Here is a 16,474-nt window from a genome sequence, read left to right as displayed (position 1 = left end):
AAGAGAAGGAGAGGCAGAAGAGGGAGAAAGCGAAGAAAACGACCATAGACGAGCGAAGAAAACGACCATAGACGAGCAAAGAAAAAGAGCTCCGGTGATGTAGGAGACAGCAACATCCTTAGAGGCTTCGATGTTTCCATTGAATTAAAATTGGATTTTCTTTGAAAAGATCGATATTGTCTATCAGACTGGATTTTTATGCAAATTCAGTTTTTCAGAACGATTAATAAAGCGAACATCGGTAAGAAGTTGTTTTACCACCAAGTACTTTAGAAAATGGTATACTTTGAATATTTTTATAAATCTATAAAAATCTACGTTCTATCGATTGCAATTATGGTACCATTTTACATATAGTATTATATATTACTACTAAGTAAATATTAGAAGATTATTAAGTAAGATTAGAAAGTAAAGAAATTACGAATTCGCTGCTTCTATTAACGCTCATTTGTTTAAAATTCATCATAGCCATTAGTGCACGTACTCTGCACGCTCGTTGCAATTCTTGAAAAACGCATTTTAAAGTCTCACTTGACATATATTGCCTACTCTCGAGAGACTCGTTTTCCGCCTCTATAGGGATAAATGCATCGATTGTTGTTCTATTTTAAAGAAGCACGAAGAGGAACGAGTAATTATTTGTGCAAGAATTTGTAATTAATCTTTCAACGTTTGTATTAAATAGCTCGTAGAAGGACGATCTTCTTTAAATAACGTCGAAAAGTGAAAATACTATTTTTTCTACTAATCATCTTATAAAATACACGTTGCTAGAAGTATTTCGTCGAAATTAATTCCTCTTATTAAAGTTGTAGAAATTATTTTTTTCCATTAGAATTGTAAAAATTATGGAATTACTTTCCAACTATCACGCGCAAACACACATTTTCTAGTTTTCTACTTTAAATATCACTGTAACGAAGCTAAAAGCTTCTGCATTTTTCCATTACATATACGGTAGCGAATAAAAGAAAGTTAAAAATTGGTACACTATGAATCTTGGTAGTTGCTGTTCTAAAAATTGTTTGGCATATCGTTGACGGTAACCTACTTTGCGATACGCAGTATATCTATCGCTCTTATTAAATATAAATTATTTTGTAAAATTACTCTTGTCCTTTTACTCTTCTTATTTCACAAACTTCTTTCCGTATACCAGCCACCGTATATCAGCGCATACAGATATCGTCAATAATTTTCCCAATAAAAGTAAATCCTCGCTGCAGGCCATAAATATTAGGACACCTATTCGTTACATTCATCGAAAAAGCCTAACAAATTTGTCCTCGATAACTACTTCACGATAGGAGCTATGATAAAATAGTTAGGAAATAAAAGCAACGAAAAGCATTCGATATTTGCCAAGTATCACCAGCAGTGGAATCGTTCAAGACTATTTAGTTTTCCTTAATGAAATTCTGTTTCTATTTCCTACCGTTTGAGAGCTATAAATTGTCCTAGTCGCGTGGCACACATTGTATAGTAAGCTATTACAAATATTTTCATTCGGGTTACGTTACGACTTCGTTACGATTTTACGCTGATTCAAGAGGCTGTAAAATCGATTTATCTGGACACATCGCAGCCTTGCGAGGAAAGTGAAAGAGCCTCGAAAATGTAATTTTCCAGTTATCGCTACTCCGCCAATTATGAAAATCTCTTTCATTTATCTTCGTAACTCGAATGCCAGAGAGCAGTTGCGTCGCTTTTCCCGATTTATGTGGCACTGTACTGTGTCTTACAAACGTGGTTTTTCAGACTGAAGAACTAAAAATGAAAAATGCAAAGTGCTTGATCCTGTTTTACGAGCATTATTCTTCTCGTTCGCGAATCTGATTTAATTAAGTTTTGGACAACTTACATTTTCGAGACGAGACATTTTCTCGCAGGACTGCGACACGACGTACGCGTAATCGAACAAGAATCGCTGATCGTGGAAATTTACAATTTTTATTCGCGATCAAATTTCTTTTACCTCATCTATAAATTTTGTTCATAGATGGACGAAGATTTGCTCGTTTGCCGATGCAATCAAAGCGATATCAAAATTCGGCACTCAAATGTGGAAAGTTACATGCCATTTCGGTCGAATATGGTTCGCGTGAGCGCACCACAGATCGTTCAGTTCCACAGAGAAATTTCTTCCACTCTACTTGCTTCGTGCAAGCCCTGTGGCATCGATGGTTCGCATTCTAGGCGCTGCAGTTGCATCATCATAAATAAGTGCCGGCAAAGCCCCCAATTAAATGTCAAACTATACCAGACTATTCTTCTTTTAACAACCTATGCTTATCGAAGAGCGTAGCCGTGTACCACCTAGACGTCTATACCACGGATGAGCAGAATCTCCATTCTATTTAATTTCCGATCAACATTCTCGCGCGTTCATCTTTGTTGCTTGTTTGCGCAGCTCTCAAACTAAGAAAATGTGGTTTGATCCAGACAAGACACGTTACCGTTCTACGATAAATATATCGACAACGAGCGAATCAATTGGTCGATCGAATTAAACGGTTGTGAAATGCGCTCCAGAATTCCACCACTGAAAACGAGGAAATGACGAAAGTGTACATATGCCTGTTACATGCAAATTAGTCGGTAAAGGCGATTAGCATTTGTCTTTGTTAGAAAAAAAGAAGCAAAAATTATAAGATACGACGCAAGACAAATTAGATTTTCGTAGAATATAGGTATATCTTTGAGTAAAAGATCTAATTATCCGTGGCCGAAATCAGTTTCCTAGAGCGCGCCATTTATCCATCAATTACAGCGGTGAAATTGTTCTCAGATTTTTCTGCTCGAAACTACAAACACGTTTGTTAACGATTTATGGGCTGATTTACGGGGTATCGTGCGTTGGATCAAAGATTAAACGACACAAAGCGAAAGACTCACGGGTCGATTAATTTCGCCGTGGTATCGAAAACGGTGGATTTGTTTGGCTCGACTAGGCTTAGTTCGTTTCGCATCGGATCGTTGGCCAGGCAGAGGATGCTGGATGGCGTTAGTTACGAGATTAATCGATCGTCCGAGTTGCAGTGTCTGGGTTGCGCGTAAAGCAACGGCGATTAAACGGCATGTCGAGCAAGGCCGTAAAATCTTCGCCAGGTGCACTGACCTACCCTACGGTGATTAAGAAGAGTAAGAAGCGTTCATGGCGAGTGACGCAGCCGGAGAAGGCAGCGCATATCGAATAATTGATGGCTGACTCGAGAGAGTAAGCCGCCTTTCCGCGATATGCTATGCACGTATGCTTGACGTAATAAAACGTCCGCGTATGCGCGCCGAGGCTATTGCTTTTTACTCGACCAAATATCCTCTCTCGCGGAACTCTCATTTACGAATGATCGACCGAAACGCAACGTTATTGTCTCTCGATACCTAACAGTACGAATGCACGCTTCGTTATCACGACGCCATAACAGCATTAATCGCTTGCTCGTTTCCACCGTTCGTTAACAACGCTGAATAACTCGTCGGTAAATTATCCAAATTACAAGATACTGAAACGTAAGGTAATTATACGAAAATGACCAGATAATACGAGCACGGGTGTGAACAACTCGGATACTTTTTACAATTGATCAAAGAGGTCTACCTGTTTGCTTATGTAGTGCGAGTGTAGTAAACTGCGATTTTGTAACAAATTGGATGGTTGACGAAAAGAGTTTGAGGAGAAACGCGAATCGTCGTTGCTAGAAGGCGTTCGGGTAGACTGTTGCCGTTGACGTAAGATCGGTTGTACGTGGATCGTCGTATCGTCACAGTATGAATATAAGTATTTTGTTACTTTGAAATTCTAAAAAATGGCAAGGTTATAGCACCGAATACCACTGCATTCTCTTTTTATCGTACTTGAAATCAAATATATTAGTGTTTAGGTATTTTTAGCAACAATTGTTCGCCAACAATAGGTAATATGTAAACACCTTACGTGACACTCTCGTGCTTCGCAGCCGATACGAGTTTGCAACATTGTCGAGGTAATGTTTCGTGGAATCTTCTTATATGAATGCGAAGCGACTGAGCGAAAAATCATAGGTGCTAGGGAAAAATAAGCGGATCGTTATTGTAGAAACGATCCGATCGTAGGAATCTACTTGTCTCGCAACAGCTTCGTATAAACAGAGTTCTGCTGTAATTCTGTTCTCAACGCAGATTTTCGTGTTCTCTCCCATACTCTTTCGCGTAAAAATGGCATTCGCGTTGTTTACACTGACAAACGTAAAACAGACATTTATTGATTTGTAACACGGCACGTTTTTAATATACGTATGTAAACATACAAACAGAATACTTTACCCTCAATGCATAAGCCTTGTAGATCTCGCGTATAAACTCTCGCAAACTTATCGTTTCGAAGCAGCACCTCTCAACAACAGTGCAGGACTCACCTGTAAATAAAAGATAAAGTCCGTGTTATTTCGAGTTGAAAATAAACGCGACCACGCGGTCGTTGAAATATTTCAAATACTGCGATCGATTAAAATTTAACCAGAAATTTTTTACGTATATGTTATACAAAACATTTTAAAACTTCATTAGCATTGACACGAATATTTCGACTATATTTCTAATGTTTGATACGTGTCTGAAAACATAGTTTCCAAGTTACAAGAGATTTATTACAAGCACGTATTTCACAGAGATTAGCAAAGTATCTGGTCACTCGACTATTCGCTGCATTTTGTCGGACCATTTTTAACGCTAATTGTATGTTTCAGACCACTATTCACGCTGTATGTCAATTTTTCACCAAGCGTATGTTTGCAATCAATTTCTCGTATCTCTGCATACAATTTCGGATCGATTTCACATCTTGCTATTACAATTACGATAACCGTGTCTCATTGCAGGGCTATAGAAATTTCAAAGACTTTTGCATATTCGTAAAAATGTTCGAATACTTTCGTCGGCCATTGTACGTAGTTCTAAAATTTTCTTTATCCTCATAGACGATATTATATCAAAACATATAAATGGAGAAGCATAGTATAACAGTAAAATCTACTACAAATATTGATAAGAGCTCTGTTGAATCGCATGCACTGTGTTTTCCTAAACGTAAGAGAGATAGGAAAACCAGAAAGCAAATACAATTTGTAGAAGTAAATCACATTCTAAGCGCAGATAAATAATCTTCGAAGATAGTAGAACATATTTCACTCATTCGCTACGTCTAACAAAGTATTTCAACGCGGATCAACGACCAATTAAAGCGAAGTTGCGTATCGCGCTGGTCTTGGAAGATTTATCTTGCAGCAAGTCGCAACGTATAGCCCAACTTGTACTTCTGCGAATATAATTTCTCGGTAAAGACGACGACCGGTGACAAAGATACTTTCCACGACCGACTGAACAAGTACAAACGCCTCCATTCTGCGTCAGAATAATAAAAATGTCATTTCCAACTAGCAGAACGCGATATAAAAACAGTTTGAGTTTCCCGAAAGAAGTGGATCATTTGCACCGCCTATAGATTTATACGAAACTGGACCAACTCCTTAACCGAGTAACGATAATTATCTACTAATTAACAGCACTGACTGAAATAACCGTACCGAGGTGATACGTTCAGTGGGAAGTCGACGATGCGTGCATCGATATTTATATATTTTTCAACAATCCGACCTACGTTTTAGCCATTTTTCAAATGCAACCACGCGAAGAAACTTGTTTTCAGTCTTTTTCGATATGGAAAGTAGAAATCGTAGAGATCCTTCCGCGTTGAACGTGTTAAGCATGCGAGTGCTATTTAAATATTTATTCGTCTATAGAATACATGTAATTATAGTCACCGATACTCATCTCCTCCCCCCGTTAGTATGTTTTTCATACAATTGTAGATAAGACAGATACTTCGGTGATCTCGTTTAGCTGATACAGCCTGTATAATAAAGAAATATCAAGTACAATGCGTCGTTGTCAAAATACGAAGAAAAACCGCGAAGGAACTCGTAGAAATAATTCTAACAATCGAAAGAGTCGTACGCGTTCGTTTATTTAATCTAAACGTTGGAAATTTTCCATTTCTAGAACAATCGTGAGAATGTATCGTAAGGTGTCTCGAGTCGAGAAAGAAAATCCTCATAGGCGTAGAAAAAATTGAAGTCGTATCTGCTTGGAATTCAACCAACTAACGTAAACTCCGATCCTGTCTCTCGAACAAGAATGGTACAATAGCATAAATATGCAGTTGGAAAAGCTAAGAAACGACGCTCCGTGTAGCATAAATTTATTTTCAGATACCTACGGATAACCGGAAACGGTGCAACGAAGCGAAACTTCCGGCGAAGTGGACATCTATGCGTGGAACATACGCGCGCAATCGAAATAGCGTGAAAATGTTTACCGCGTAAAAGACGTAATAATTTAGTTAGTTTCTCTGATTGCAATTTGATACGTTTCAATGCCATTTTTTACGTACGTATATTTGTTGAACAAAATAAGGAAAACACGTCTTACATGTCATGCATCTTCCGCTTAGTGCGTAGCTGAAAATGTTTGGTCGACAAATTGTTCAAATTCCGATTAATATACGCTACGCGATCGTTTACGAACTTTAGTTTGTTTATTAGCAGCGTACTGTTGCATTCATTGTACTATATGTCGGATCTTAAAACGGGTCTACGTTACTCCAAAAGCATTCCAGACCACTGATCCTATCCAGCAGTGGATTGCAACTGGAATAATGCAAACAGCGTTTTTATAATCAACTAGTGTAAACGTAGCTTTGCAGGCTTTGAAAGAGGCCAAATTACTAGTGCCCATCCAGCTGGTACATCGGTAACAAAAATCTTGAATTTTCCTATCCAAGCATACATAGCATTATGGTTTATTTTGCGGAACAAAGTTAGCAGCAAATTTTCTCTTCCGGCTTCGCTGGAGGAACTTGAAAAACACGAAAATTACGCGAACAACGATACGACGATACGAATTAAATATCGTTCAACATTTGTATAATCCTATTTAGAGGAGAATGTAAGCTGTATCGAATATATTTAAGAAAAATTTTCCAAATTAACGAGCTGTTTCCATTACTCTGTCTTATTGTTAAATTACTATTTAATATTTCACAATTAGCGCTTTTCATCAAAGATATCGAGGCACTTTAAGTACAGTGACGGATAGAAGGTTTGAAATTGATACCATATGAACTTTAGCAACTTTTATACATTTTATTTTTTACCATATCTGCAACAGTCGTGCGTTCTGTGATATATTTACTCGTCGCTCTTATTGAATGTAAATCTGTTTCGGAAAACAACGGTGTCTTGCTAGCGTGCTATATTAGCTGACACTACACGAGTTATTGTCATAGCTGTTTTCAGTTTACTCGGATCTAGCTGGGATCTAGCCATTAACGTTTTAAACAATGCAAAATTTCATCCTTCGCGTGTTTTCCAACGACGGTGATATATAAACTATCACAAATCCTTGAAAGGCGCGGTTTTTGAATACAGAAAAGATATTATAACCGCAAGCACGTCCAAGCGTCGACTAATCACGCGGTCGTTCCAATCCGAAGGAAACATCGATTTCAACCTTCGGTGCATAAAACGGGATCATAGCGATGAGATCTGTTCGGTGCAAGGTGCCAGGACATAAAGAAGTTGTAATTGTCATCGGTGAATCTAAATCATCGTCCGTGAAAACTTACTACAGAAATATGGATCTATTGGAAAATCTACGAATGATATGTTTCTTTTGGTTCAACTATTTTTTTAAATATATAGGCTAAAAGTACCGTAATAAATTACTCAATGATTTCGAAAATAGCACGGGTTTTACGCAGCTTCTTACGAAGAATATGATTGAAGAGTATACGTAAAATCGAGGCTCAAAGCAAAAAATCAACGAAATCAACAACGAACGAAAGAAGATGAACAGGAGAGATTGATTTTCTCGAAATACTGATCGATCGACTTGTTGCGCTGTTTTGGGATTCATGGCCACGATTGTTATCGCAATTTAAACGGATTATCGTTCCATTATCAATATTTCAAGGTTCTCAACGAAAATGCGGGTTTTCAATAAATATTGACCATGCATGTTGATCCTTTTAGTCGAGAACCTTGAAATATTGACAATTTATATGGATGGTCTGAGGCCGCGCTTATATTCCATAAACTTTCTTTTGTCCACCACTGTATCTACGATATTATACAAATATACTGCAGATACGTATTCAACGTTTTCTAAATAACGTCAACATATCCTCTCTTTTATACCAAAATCATGAATATGCAAACTTTTAGTTTTTCATTAAAGAAATAGGTTAAATGTTTTTCTCTTGTTCCGAGCTATAATATATATATAAATAGACTAAAAAGACGAGTGTTTAGTTTTAGTATTATGCAATAATACTCGTCTACATTTTAATAAATATATTAGATAACTGTTAATAGAGAGATTCTCGATAAATTTACGAAATAAATCGAACGAGCGCGCGTCTACGTCGTAGCAGGATCGTTTTACTTGACGGTGAGTTTGACGTGTTCCTTCTTTTTCTTTTTATTATTATACCGCACTTATTCGTGCGTGTTTAAAATTTATTATTTAAAATTACTTAAAATTTCAAATATGCGCATCTTGTAGTGGTCGAATTATACAATATTCCGTGTTAGCATTACTTTCTTTTTATAGGTTGTTTTATTTATAAGATACCAGGATGTCCCCTTTCCCGCAGGAAGCGAAATCGACAAAAAAGAAAACTGTGGGACGGCGAAACGATGACCCGAATCATAAAAATGATTCGAGAAAAGAAAATGGGCTGCCGCGAAACAGCAAGGCACTTTCAAGCGATCACGAGTGTGTGGCTGCTGAATTCGATATCTGGATTTGCGACTACTGCAAATAGCTATTTTATGATACAATTCTTCGAAAATGTGACTTTATTACCACGGAAGAATAAAATAAAAAGACTAGAACCATCTTTTGTTTATTTTCTATAAAAATATACCACCTAACGTTAGTATTCCATATTTTTGTACTCGTTCCATATTAGGTACAACTTTTGTCCTTCTAATATTACTTCGCTATTGGAAATCGTTCATAGCGTTAAAGGTACAAAAATGATCCTAAGTTGAGCGTAAATATACGATGTAGTTACGATTTACTTTCTTCTTCTACTACTATTACTACCGATAATTAATAGTTCGATAGATGATAAACGGTAGATACGTAATAGCAAAATTAGGTGAGACGCGTGAGACGATTAGGTGAGAACGCGAGGCAATAAGAAAAATAATTGTAAACCGAATTCCTTCTATGGCTGAGAAGCTGAAAAATAAACTATACCACTGCGATAAAAAGAATAAGACCCAAGCAAGAACTTTTACCTATTAAATACGATAAAGAGAGCTATACTTTGTATATTTCATATGTTTCTGCTTATCGGGTGTATTCTATGTATTTATGTATCTTTGGATTTCACATAATTGTACATAGTCACTAAGGTAAGCGGATGGTTTCAAAAAATAACAGAAAATTATTTCTCGGCAATCATTCCATACAAATAGCTGCAATAAAGAGTGTACAAAGCAAGAAAATATTTGTCACCGGCACGATAAGATAAAATAGAATAAGTGACGTGTCAAGGAAACCTGTTGATGACAAGGAGAGACGACTTCAACGAGGCGTGATCGACGTTTCAATTCGTTGCACAGTCGTTTGACAATATTGCAATTCTGGGGTGACATGATAATATTTATACGGCTTCTTTCTACGTACATAGAGAATACCGCTGTAACTTCTTCAAAGGAGCAATTGAAAAAATGAAACAGGAATGTACATGTCATGTTTCAACTCTAATTACGGCAGCCTTAAATTATTTTAAGAGCATACACCAGCCTTTCGGAAGGCAAACCTGTCAACGCCATTTTTCACGCAGTCAACATTTTTACCAGCTACGTAATCGACATTCGATATTGCAAAAAGAAATATTATTTTCAATAAATTTATTTGCCATAGGCAGACAGTATGAATAATTTGCAAATTCTAAGGATTTTCCTCAAACATTGCATTCGATCTTTTTCAAATTTTATCATTCAAATATTTGTATGAATAGCGAACGTACCTTTCTTTTACCTTTTTGATGTATAATTCGCTGAACGGAGCTCCGTATTTAAATTACATATTACACCATTTGATGAAACTAAAAGAAAATCAATAACGTACAACTCAATCTGCTGCAACGCAATGACTAACCTACAGGTCAACCGTACAGTGATTCAACAAGTACTGCCTTGACCTCAATCGATGAAATATCGAAACGAAAGGAGAATGTTTAAAAAGTGGCCACTTTTGCACCTCCTTGCGTTATTCTCTTTGGTACCGTTTATCAGAAATTTATGTTAGCCACGCGTTACGCTCGATCCTCGTCCTCTTCGCGTACCATCCATCGACGAAATAATTTTTCCATTCGATCGATATTTGGAATCGAGCGAATGCCAAATATCACACGATCGTTGCTCCGGGCGAACAGCGACTAACGACGCATTCGCCAACTTTACGCGTCATGCGTACGCTATAATGGCTTTCAATCGGGTTTTGCTCTTATCGATTAATACGCGAACAAAATATTTGAAATTATTCGAATGCCTAGAATGCAATTTTATTTTAATCAGAGCCATTGTTCGGTTGTATTTCGATTTGATATTTTTTCTGACCAATGAAATCCGACGATACCGTAATTTGATATTCCAAGTTTCCATTCCAAATTTCCAAGCCAACAGGTGCGATACAGGAAAGACTCGTCTATTTACGTCCTCCGACTAACAATATCTCTGATTATCTCCGATCTGTTCCGCGCGCTTCGTAATTACTTCATACTCGGGAATCTTACGTTAATTCTGTTCCTAGACCGAGTGCAGTTCGTTCGTAACACCGAGTATATACAAATACGGATATAACTCGGCGAGCGCGTTGTTGGCTATTGTTTTCACCTAGCGATAATCCGGTGGTCGGATTTGCTCGATTTCAAACGTCCATCGACTTATCAGCAGAATTTCTGTACAATTAGTACGTCGATATACGTCTGTGAATAATTACTCCGTAGTAGGAGAGTCAGAATTTGGAAAGAACAAAGATCAAATGTACCGTACGGTTAAATTTGACAGCCCAACTTTTTCGTCTTCGCTCTCCTTTCTTTTCGACGTTCCAATCACATTTGGGACAAGTTCTATTATTTTGTTGCTTGAGAGATGCTCTTAAATGTCTTTCAAGAATTTTTCGTTCGCAAGGAGATCCAAAAATGGTAATCTTTTTGTATATTCCTTTCGCAGCACGATTTTTACCTAGAAAAGGCTCGTAAATCTACAGGTCGATGTATCTTCCAAATCAATGTTATCTATCGAAACATTACATCGACTTCCTAATTAATTCATATCGTGTAGATGAACGTATATTTAAAGCGAATACGTGGCACGCATATTCGATGAGGTAGAATCGAAAGAAACTATTTTTTGAATCAAACGAAGAATACCTAACCGAATATTGCGTCGTGAAAAACAATTTATAAATTCGTGATAACGATATCGCGAGAGCAATAAATCCATACATAGCCTGTTTGCTATGCGAAAGTGAGAATAAAAATGAGAGAAGAAAACGGAGGCCCGAGAGCGAGCTAATGACGCGAGCGAGTGACGCGGGCTCGTAAAACCTGCAGGTGCGCGGGCAAGAATAGCGCAAAGTGGCTGATGGGAAAAATTGAAAAAGAAAAGTGTTCTCCTTATAAATTGCATCAGACCATAGAACTGTCAAGTTAATGACGTAGCGAAAGAGTGGAGAGGAAACGCAAGATTAAACGTTTACGCAAATTACGTGTTTGCAATTCGTTAACCAGCGTCGACGCGGATCATCAGATCGTACGAACCGTCAAACTAATTTCATCACCACGCAAATCGATGTTATTGAGTCAAAGTTACTGCATCTCGACGATACATGATACGATAAATCCTAAAATACAATTAACCGATCAACGAGGATAAGAAAAAGTATTGCGTGTTAAAAGAAAGACAACTTAAATTAAAACGAACGTAAGAATTAATATTACGCAATTAACGTATTTATTACGTAATCTCAGTTACGAACATTGCACTGGAAATAAAACAAAGATAAACGTAGCAATAAAAAAAAACAAGATAAAGTAACGCCGATTTCGATTAAAAAGATTCTACGTTTGTAGAATATCCCACGTTTTGTTAGCTGAAAAGCCGATAGCAAGGGAAACATGTGTGTAACGAGTTCTAAATTTGCGAATTCGTTTCGCTCGAGTGATGCAATGAAACGGATGATGCGAGAGAACTGCGAGAATGAAATTTAATCCTTGAAATATGACGCCAATTGGTGGGAGATAAGCATTCCTAGCGCGTGAAAAAAGAGAGAAAGAACGAAGCAAGGAAATCCTAAACGCTTTAACACGCCGCCAACTTTTACGAGCCAACAAAATCATGAAAGGAAATCGGGAAGAAGTTTCTGTAAAGGGAGTACGAAAGAAATTGGAGCAAAATGTACGATTCGGACACCAAAGCACCTACGAGAGGAAAGCAAAGCAGAGGAACTAAAGATGTTGGCAAAGCTTCAATTAGAAAACGAATGGAAGACCAGTAGAGGTTGGATGAATCAAGAGCGAAGGACGCGTAGGACATACATAAGGAGAATCCGCATGATGGGTGATGACAATATGTCAAATAACAAGAGAAGACAGCTCGGTGCAGGAGAGCTGATGGATAACAGTGACAAAAATATGAAATGTTAGAAAAGAAAGTGAGAAAAAAGGAAGTGGAACGCGAGAAGAACGAGTGAAAAAGACAGCGACAATGCTGTCTTGCTAACGATTCGCTCGAGTTTTTGTTTTGATATAAAATAAGAGTAATTACGTTGATTGCTTCGAAGATTTAATCCCAGGTCGGGCCTGAGATTGATACAAATACAAACATACATAGACGTGATCGGTACAGGTTTGAGTAGCTTTTTATATGTATGACTTACACGTATAGCTGTGTGTGTGTGGGAACGAGCGAAGATCAAAAGGAATACGAATCTGAAAGAATCTCTTTGAAGAGACGAACGGTCCAAAAATAATTGCACGAACGACTATCGTTAAATAAAAATGACAATCTGAGATTTATCTAGCCAAAAGCGGTACTAATTTTGGTCGTTGCGATAGTTACTTGAACATCTGGTGGATAGATGATACTAATCTGTCGTAGCGTCGCATTGGTCGTATATGACGTCACTTCCTTACATAGATAAGATATGGTGTGCACAAGTGGTAGTGGTATACATATGGTAGTATACAGATCCACCCGACCTACGGCAATTCTGGTTGTCACTTTACAAAAATAATTTCAAAGGAAAACTTGGATTATTTTTGAACCGTTCGTTTCTTCGAGGAAATTTTCTGGCATTCCTACTACCCTCCACTCCTGCCACGCGGTTGTTCGCTACAAAGTCGTACCAACAGGAAACGTTTCCCCTATACTTTAATCCTGCCGGGTCTTGGCTCTGTAGTCTCTGTATTATGTTAAAAAGTTGGAATATACGGGGGAACCCGACTGAGTCGGGTCCGACCAGGTCGACGTGTATGTACATTCGGGTAGCCTGGCTCAGATCTCCGATCGACGAGATACCCGGGTTGCTCGTGAGACAACAAAATAGACGAAGATTACACGGATATCTCGTGAGATACACGAGGTATTTGGGAACCTCCAAGAGCACCGAACTCGCCGTAAGTTCCGCAGAGTGCATATAATATATAAAAGTATACTGCTTATTAGGTAAGTTCCATTTCTTTAACTATTATGTCCATAACTTTGCATAAAAAGTCCGCAGTTTATTCAAAGCTGTTGGACGACGGAAAGTTTTAACGACAGGAAATTTTTTTTTTAAAGCGCAAGTGCCGTTTATTCTCTCGCATCTGTAGCAGTCGTTTCCTCTTTATTCATATTGCAACTGTCATCGTTTTCAGGAGGATCGTGATAACCAAACAGAATTGCGAGTTTCGATGTAGATACGTAAGAGATATACATATAAAAGAATATTTTAAACGTAACGTCATGGGTTAAAATAATCGGTATAACGTTACGAATCGTAATAATTTTGAATTTTGAGGCAACGTCTCCATATAAAAATTCAATTGCGTCAAATGCTCTTAGAAACTTGACAAACGTTTTGCTAAAAATTGACAATGATGACTAGACTGCGAATTGTTATGAATTCAAGTAAAAAAAGGAGAATCTACATTTAGTAAATATTATAACCAAGTAAGTATTCTGCTTGAAATGTTTCATGTAATTTTACAAACCACGCGCGTGTTTGCAACTTTAACTTTCCTATAAATACATAAAATGCCGATGACTTATACGTATAAGCACGGAGTACTTAATTTACGAGCACAGACAGGCCGAAATTACATTTCAATAAAAAGATCGTGATAATAGATCCTTAGTGTTGCGTTAGTTGCAATCAACCATATCCTGTTTCATGAATATATGTATTATTCATTACTATCATAAAATATTGGTAATTATGCAGAATAGGGGACGCCTCGCCGATCCCGATGACTTTGAACATGCCGTCAAGGTTAACATTCTGAACATTCTTATCCTACACGTATAACTGCCGCTCAACTATACTTTTCGCGGTATATAACAATTTACGTTCGATATTATATAACAATACAATTTACACATTTTTCTTCTGTGAACAACTTTTCAATAACAACGACTGCATTTATTACATTTTTCATCGATCCAAGACGAGACTAAAATGCAACATTGCATACATTAATCGATTCATACGATGTTTTTTTAAATTATTTACACAGTGTTAAAAACAGTTGTCACATTAATAAACTAACGTTTAATCTGGTCTCTATAAAAATACGGTCGCTTACTCCAGGATGAAATGCAATCAACAATTAATTAACTTAATTAAGCCGAGCCATAACTGGCCTGATTTGTCAATATGCAACGTCGTGCTTATGTAATGCGAACGTGTGCAACGCGGATTACAACATTGTAACGATTCCGGTCTTCCTTAATTAAATCGTAATTAAAAAAAAAAATATAGTGGAAGATTAAATATTAAATGCTTTGAAAAAATATTTTTAAAATATTTTATGAATGCGGCGATGTGCGCTCAACCGCTCGTGAAATGTCGCGTCTTACATTTTGCGTGGTTCGTGTAGTTTTCCGATGAAAATAAATTATCACTAGCCGATGAAGTATTTTTACTACGCGAAGGATCGATATAAACTTGCAACATTCTTCTGCGAACGACGAAGGAAAGATGCACAAAGTATTTATAATGTATACGTATATCTACTATAAGAGCGTTTAAGTGGTAGTAGGCATTGCAAATGCGTTTAATGCGTACTGCGTAGATGCGTCGCCTTACTTGCAAAAACGATTTTTTTTTATCCTAGGAGAACAAATCTTTTCAAACAAATCATTGCGCTGAAAAATTGAGACTTACAAAGATATGGCAAGATCAATGCTTGAAGGAGTCCGAAAAGGAGAACATTCGAGTTCATTTCGATATATAACATCTCATGACGTATCTCGGATGTCGCTAAATGACAATCTGCAACATACGTTGAAGTACTCGAAAGAAAAGTCAAAAAGAACTTTATCGAATTTCCTTCCCTCGAAAGTTTGCATTCTGCAGAATACACATTATATATATGTGTAAATAAATATATAAATAAATAAACGGTCCGATACGTTGATCGGTTGATTTATTCTAGATAAATTTGCATCTATATATAGTAGGTTCTTAATCTACTTCGTCAACACGACTTTCCTATCGCTTCATCTTTTCCAATGGCAATTGAGCATAAAAACTCTTATCACTCCAGACACTTTCCTTTACCGTCTGCCGGGCCTTTCCGAATGAACCAACTGATAGCGATAACGATAATTTTGTGATCGAGGTACCTAGCGTACAATACAAACACATATACACGTGTCAGCATGTAGACGACACAGGCCAACAGCAATCCCTTCCGCTTCCTGTTGCGATACGACCATGACACGAGGAGACTGTGTTTTTCGTGCTATTAGGCAATTAGCCCACTTAAGGGTCGCCCTTTGCGCGCTAAAATGATCTGTAATTTTAAATCTTGTTCGTATAATGTATTAGATATATAAAGGAATAACTCAAGTTCCTCGGGGAAATTCGAGGTTTATTTTAAAAAAAGATAAGGCGGATATTTTGTTCAAAATAATAGCTATCATCTTCCATGAAATAAGCCGATTCTATCGAGCCATCTATCAGGCAGCCGATGAATTCCACTTCGAAGGAATGCCGTGTCTTTTGCCACGATCAAGTTGTCCAGCCATTTATTCCGGACTTCATCGGTCGAACGAAGGTGCATATCCGACAAACCGTGCTGCATCGACAGAAACAGGTCGTAACGAAGAAACGTCAGGTGAACATGCCGTATGTTACGTAGTTCCTCGTCCAA

General features: G+C 37.5%; 1 protein-coding gene and 1 long non-coding RNA gene across 5 annotated transcripts in view; one reads left to right on the top strand and one right to left on the bottom strand.

Moving 5' to 3' along the window:
• Nucleotides 1-16,474, bottom strand: part of LOC100650048 (brain tumor protein) — a 109,449-nt gene that overhangs the window by 49,737 nt on the left and 43,238 nt on the right. For 2 of the 4 annotated variants that reach the window (XM_012313096.3, XM_012313094.3), the window contains exon 2: nt 4,306-4,397. The exons of the other annotated variants lie outside the window; for them this stretch is intronic. The gene's annotated coding sequence lies outside the window, so the exon portion shown is untranslated. The remainder of the gene's footprint in view (nt 1-4,305; nt 4,398-16,474) is intronic. 4 annotated transcript variants of the gene reach the window in all.
• LOC125385808 lies at nt 5,830-6,920 on the top strand. The gene is made up of 2 exons (XR_007225464.1): nt 5,830-6,177; nt 6,249-6,920. It is a non-coding gene; the product is annotated as an uncharacterized LOC125385808 (long non-coding RNA).

The sequence above is a fragment of the Bombus terrestris genome, chromosome 10 (genome assembly GCF_910591885.1).
Source record: "Bombus terrestris chromosome 10, iyBomTerr1.2, whole genome shotgun sequence".
NCBI lineage: Eukaryota > Metazoa > Arthropoda > Insecta > Hymenoptera > Apidae > Bombus > Bombus terrestris.
Note: the sequence above shows the minus strand (reverse complement) of the source record. Positions and strands in the feature narration are given on the sequence as shown.